Source organism: Piliocolobus tephrosceles, chromosome 14 (assembly GCF_002776525.5).
Source record: "Piliocolobus tephrosceles isolate RC106 chromosome 14, ASM277652v3, whole genome shotgun sequence".
NCBI lineage: Eukaryota > Metazoa > Chordata > Mammalia > Primates > Cercopithecidae > Piliocolobus > Piliocolobus tephrosceles.
The window spans coordinates 96,900,196-96,907,190 of NC_045447.1; positions in this window are offsets into that span (position 1 = coordinate 96,900,196).

The window sequence follows — 6,995 nt, forward strand, 5'->3', positions numbered from 1 at the left end:
AATATAAGTTATTGATTTTGAGCTTATGTGCTTTCCTGTTTATTCTAAAGATTGATTTTCCATATGAATTAAAAAGTGGCTAGTTTGGTAATGCCTTTAAAGCTTTACAAATATACTTATTAAACTAAATCTTTGAACTATTATTATATTTCTACTGTTAGCAATTAATGGATATCTATGTCTTTCAAAATAGATGCTTTCATGTTTTTAACTGCTTGGCAGAAGTGCTTTTTTGAAGACTGCTTGCACAAGTTTATTCCTAAATTTTCACTCTGACCTTTGTGCTCATTATTTCTGAATTTTTATGTTCTATGACTTGCTTTGCCCTTTCCCTAAGCCCCTTCATTGAAGAGTCATCAAGAAACATGAATTGGCCTGGCACGGTGGTTCATGCCTATAATCCCAGCACTTTGGGAGGCTGAAGTCAGTGGATCACTTGAGGTTGTGAGTTCGAGACCAGCCTGACCAACATGGTGAAAGCCTGTCTCTATTAAAATTACAAAAAATTAGCTGGGTGTGGTGGCAGGCACCTTTAGTCCCAGCTGCTTGGGAGGCTGAGGCAGGAGAATCACTCGAACCCAGGAGGCAGAGGTTGCAGTGAGCTGAGATCACACCACTGTACTCCAGCCTGGGCAATAGAGCAAGACTACGTCTCAAAACAAAAAAACACGAATTATTCCAAATGTCTTGTGCATGCATTTTCTTATTCTTATTTCTACCAATGTTAATATACTTCAGACCTATAGTTATCAGTTATTTATCACTGCATAACAGCAGTAGTGATTTAAAAGTGCTACCATTTTATTTGTTCATAATTCCATTATCATCAGTTTGGGCAGGGCTCAGCTAGGTGGTTTGTCTGCTGGCTGACCTGGGATCTCTTAGGTGGCTTTCTTGTTGACTCAATTGGGGCTGGATGGTTATAGAGCCTCACTCATTTTTCTGGAAGCTAGTGCTGGCTGTTGGCTGGGCCATGCGTCTTTAGGAAGCTAGCATGGGTTTTGTCACATGGTGGCAATGTTCCAAGCGAGTAAGCCCCAATGTACAAGTGCTCTTCAAGCTTTAGCTTCTGTCATATTTGCTGATATTCCATTGACAAGGCACATTGGCAAGTCACATGGCCAAGCCCTAAGTCAATGTAGGAGGGGACTACAAAAAAACAGGGATACAGAGAAATGTACTTCATTGGAGGCCCTTACTGTTACAATATACCACACCTAAGGTAAAGGGACAGCCTCTAATATATTATTCCAGGCTCTTGTCCTGCCATCCTCCCGTTTATTCTGCACAACCACAGCTGGACAGTCCTTTTTAAACACCAATTATTCTGTCATTCTTCAGCTCTTTAATTCTCAATCAGGTAACAATTTTGTTTCCCAGGGGACATTTGGCAGTGTCTGATGACATTTTTGGCTGTCTTAATTTGATAAGGGGGAGATGCTCCTGGCATCTAGTAGATAGCTGCAGGGATGCTGCAGAATATCCTATAATGCACAGGCCAGAGCCTCCTCTCCTTCCCATTACAAAGAATTATCTGGTGAAAAACACCAGTTGTGCTGAGGTTGAGGAACCCTGTACCCTAACTCATAAACCTCCAGTGGTGCTCCAATAAAAAGAGAACTAAAGGTAAACTCTTCATCCAAGCATCCAGAGCCCTCTGTAATTTGCTCCCACCACATAGATCAAATATTTCACCCTTTAGTTTCTATCAGGGCTTTTACTGTCCCCCAAATAAGCCACACTTCATCACATGATTAAGTTAGTAGCTCCTTATTATCAGGACAAAATGTGAATATCAAGCAGATCTTTTAACTTTTCTCTCTTCTGTCTAACCAAACCATTTCCCGGCTTAAGTAAAAGAATTGGATCCTGCTTTTTCTACAAACGTTTACACAATTGCATTGTGACCTGCCATTCACAAACAAATCACTTAGTGTGTATGTCAGTTCAGGTATCAAGCAGCAGGAATGTTTTTGAATAACCCCAGATATACTCAGGGGAAAGCCACGGTCATATAATCTGTCTCTAATTATTTTCAAGAAACAGCAAAGAGAAAAGAAAGAAATAGGAGGTGCTTCTTTTTTATTTTAGCATCCAGAAACAGCTAGCCAGGACCTGGAGATAACAGAGCAGCCTTTGAGAGCCAGTGAATTAGTAGGTAAGGAGAGCTTGCCCATGATTGTCAGCATGACTTTTTGAAAGATCAGCTTCCTCTCTGCCTGCTCAAAGACTTTAAAAATCAGAGATAATCTTGTTAGAGCATGTTTCTCAAAGGAGTGAAAAGATATCTTTGGAAAGAAATAGTTTTGTGATCAGATACATTTGTAAAACACAAATAAATTTTAGAAAGAATCCTATATTCCTTTGAGATAAAGCTGTTTGATTGAATATTTCCTAAATGTATTTGACTATGGTAACTTTGAGTTTTGGGTTTTGGTCTGGTTTGGTTTCAATTTCCGTGAGCTTTCCACAGACTTAGTGCTCTCAAAACATACTTGAGGAGATCTCATCTTAGACAATGACTAGGATGGTGAGTCATGAGAAGTGATCCCTTGCTTCTACATCATAAATTGGCCCAACTTCCCATAATGGGAATGAGCGACACCACTTTAACCTGCTTTTCATCTGGTAAGTGGGGAAAGCTTTTAGTGGAAGCCTACTGTAATCCACCCTGTAAAATTTTCTTCAGGTAAGAGAGTGCTTCTCAGGGTATGATTTAACACTGCAGTTACTTTGCCCCAGAAAGATCTGAAATGCCATTTAAAATGGAACTAGATATCTTAGTAATGGCATACCACTGAGGCACCAACTAGTAGGTTCAGGAACACTCTGAAACATACATACCCCTGTAAGAGCTGAGTCTTAGTTTCTCATGAATATATACTCAGAGCTTACTATTCCTAAGGAAGTTACAGGAAAAATGTAGGAGATTTTGCAAAAAGGAATGTGTCAGCATATATCATAGTGATCTACTTACCCTTTATGTAAAGCATGAAAAAGAGAAAATAATAACACTTATATACTGCTATCCATAATCAGCAAATGTGAACATCCTATTCTATTTTCCTCAGATTTTTTTAAATAAAGCAATAGAGACCCAGTTGAACTTCCCCTTTGACTGCATATTGTTTCTATAATTGATTTGTGGCATTGTTGTATAGGTATTGTGTTGACATTTACCAGATTTTGGCAAATCTTTCATTTTAAAAAATTAAGTATCTCTGGAATGCTCCAAACAATATCAAATACCATTTCATGTCTCGAGCCAGAGCAGAGTTGGTGTTCATTATTAGAACTGAGCAAGAAGTGTTGCATTTCAAACTTCTGATCCCATTTTGTGATGACTAAGCAAAACTCATATCATTTTTCCACATTAGCAAACTGTGTCTCATCCATCTTGCTCCTCTCAGTTAAGACAAAAGTCTGTGTTTTTATTTATTATTTATGTATTTATTTTTTGTGACAGGGTCTCACTCTCTCGCAGGCTGGAGTGCAGTGGTGTGATCACGGCTCACTGCAGCCTCAACCTCCCTGGGCTCAGGTAATCCTCCCATCTCGGTCGCTGGAGTCACTGGAACTGCAGGCATGCACCACTACTCCCAGCTAATTTTTATTTTTATTTTTTTTTGTATTTTTTGTAGAGCTGGGGTTTCTCCCTGTTGCCCAGGCTGGTCTCAAACACCTTGGCTGGCGATCCACCTGCCTCGGCCTTCTGAAGTGCTAAGATTACAGGCGTGAGCCACCATACCTGGCTGCTGTTTCATATTATATATGAAACAAGTTGAGAAATCAAATCTAATAAAAATAAGTGGACCTCAGTTCACTTTTGGACGCAGAAAAAGCAAACTGTGGTAAGCAGAATTCTACAATGGCACCCTGGTTCCCACCCCTTGGTGTACATACTCTGCACAGTCCCCTTTGAAGTGAGCAGGACCTGTGACTATGATGGGATAATTACTCCTGTGATGACATTATGTTATATGATTCCATTCCCCTCCTGGCTTTGAAGAAGTGAGCTGCCATGTCATGAGAACACCAGATGGCTAGGACCTGAAGATAGCCTCTAAGGAGCTGAGGATGTCACCCTGCTGACACCCAGCAAGGAAATAGGTACCTCAGTCCTGTAGCTGCAAGGAATTGAAACCTGTCAACAACCTGAATGAGCTTGGCAGACGACTCTGAGCTTGCGATGAGAACACATCCCCAGCTTGAAATCAGATCGACATATTGATTTTAGCATTGTGACATACTGAGCTGAGAACGCAGTTCAGCTGTTCCTGGACTTTTGAACCACAGAACTGAGATGATAAATGGGTGATGTTTTAAGTTGCTAAGTTTGTGGTCATTTGTTTACAGTAATTGTAAACTAATACACAAGTGTAAGTTTGTTTTCTTAAAGAAGAAATAAAACGGGGAAGGAGGTAAGTGTTAAAGGATCAAAACTCTGACAAAAGGCCGGTTGCAGAACATGACAGGTTGTTGCACTGAAAACTATTTGTCATGCAAGTTTATGTTAAAATAAAGTAACTTTTGAGGACTTTAATTTTTGGTCTTGTAAACATGCCATTTAATATTGTCCAACTGTAACTGATAATACTTTTTGCAAACAGAAACTGTTAAAACCTTTAAAGCAAATATTACTTTAGAGAAGAAGTAATGTGTTATGAAACTCTGAGGATACCTAAGAAAGATCCTACTTAAGTTTCTTCAGCATAAATAAACTTGAGAGTTTCGACCACTGTTACTGAGAATGAAATTATTTATTAATCACTTTTAATGAGGTAAAATTTACATACAATAAAATGCACCCATTTTAAAGTATAGTTTAGTGAACTTGCACAGAGGTAAATATCTGTTTAACTTCCACTTAACCAAGATGTAGAATATTTCCACAATGCCAAAATTGTCATTGACCACCTTCCATCAATCTTTCACCCAACTGCAGACCCCAGTTCACCACCAACCTACTCTTGCTCAATACAGATATAATATGATGGTGTCTTTTCTAGAGTTTTATACTATGTCAGTAGTATTGTACACTATGCACTCTTCCATGCCTGGCTTTCTTTGCTCAGCAGAAGGTGTTTAGATTAACTCAGTAGTTCATTTCTTTGTAGTAATGAGTAGGGTCACATTATACATTATACCACAGAGTGTGCATCCAATACTTTGTTGATTGACATTTGGGTCATTTCCAGGTGTTGCTATTGTGAATAAAACTGCCTTGACTATTCCTGTACAAGTCTTTGTATTAAGGAACATAACGTTTTATTTTCTCTTGAGGAAGTTCCTAGCAGTAAGATTGCTGGGTCATATAGCAGATATATATTTAGCTTTATAAGCAACTAAGTGCTTTCCAAAGTGACTGTACAATTTAACATTCCCACCTGAAAGGATTGCTCCACATTCTTGTCAACCCTTGGTAGCATCAGTCTCTTTAAGAATTCTAATTCTTAAATTAGATGTGTAATGTGGACTGTAGGTTTAATTTGCATTTCTCTGTTGACTAATGATGTTGCACAGCTTTTCATATGTCTGTCAACCATTCTTGCATCTTCTTTTGTGAAATGTCTGTTCAAATCATTTGTCCACTTTTTATTGTGTCATTTTATTCAGTTGTAAGAGTTCTTTACATACTCTGGAAACAAGTCCTCTGTCACATATATAGGTACTTTGAAAATCTCCTGTGCTTTGCCTTTTCATTTTTTCAATGGTAACTTTTTAAGAGTAGTTTTCGTTTTGATGAAATTCAACTTACCAGTTTCTCTTTTATGGTATGTATTTTTGTGACCCATTTAACAAGCATCTGTCTACCCAGAGTTGCAAAGATATCCCTTTTCTTACTAGAAATATTGAAGTTTTATTTACCATTGCTTCTATGATACATTTTAAGTTAATTTTTGTGTATTAAGTGAATAAAAAGTTAAAGTTCACTTTTCCCTATATGGATATTCAGTTCTTCCAGCGTTATTTTAAAAAATAAAAAACACTATCCCCTCCCTGTTGAATCATCTTTGTTAGAAATGACTACATATGTGTGGGTTTATTTCTGGGCTCTACATTATATTCCTTTCTGTTGATTTTTCATCTGTTCCTTCACGAACACCATATGATCTTGATTACATTGCCTGATAATAAGTTGAATATAAGTCTCAAAATCAAGTAGTATCAGTCTTCCAAATTTGTTATTCTTTTTCAAAGTTGTTTTAGATATTCCTGGTCCTAGGTATTACCGTAGAAATTTTAAGATCAGTTTGTCAATTTACACAAAAATACATTCTGTAGATATCATGATTGTATTGAATCTTACAGCTTAATTTTGGGAGACTTGATAACAATATTGAATCTGCCCATCAGTGAGATTATATCTCTCTGTTTAATTTTCTTTATTTTCTCTCAACAATGTTGTGTAGGTTATGATTTATAGGTCTTTCACATATTTTGTTAAATTTATCCCTAAGTATATTCTGATTTTTATGCTATTGTAAAAGACATAACACTGTAATTTCAATCTCCAATTGTTACCAGTATATAAAAATTCAGTTGATTTTTATAATGACGAACTTGTATTCTGAGACCTTGCTAAACTCACTTTTTAATTCTGGTGGCTGTTTTATAGACTTCTTAGAATTTTCTCCATACACAATTATGTCATCAATAGGGAAGAAAAGATGGTTTGCCTTCTTCATTTTCAATCTGTATGTCTTTTATTTCTTTTTCTTGCTTTGTTGCACTGGTTTGGACTTCTAATACAAGGTAGAACTGCAATAGTAAGAACAGATAGTCTTGCTTTATTCCTACTCACAGGGGATGGGGAGGAATCACTTAATCTTTCACCATTGTGATGGTGACTAGAGGGTCTTTCTGTAGATGCCCTTTATTGGTTTTGGAAATTCTCTCTTCATACATGGCTGAGAATATTTATCATGAGTAGATTTTGCATTTTGTTAGATGCTTCTGGCATCTACTTAAATAATCATGTTGTTTTTGCTCTT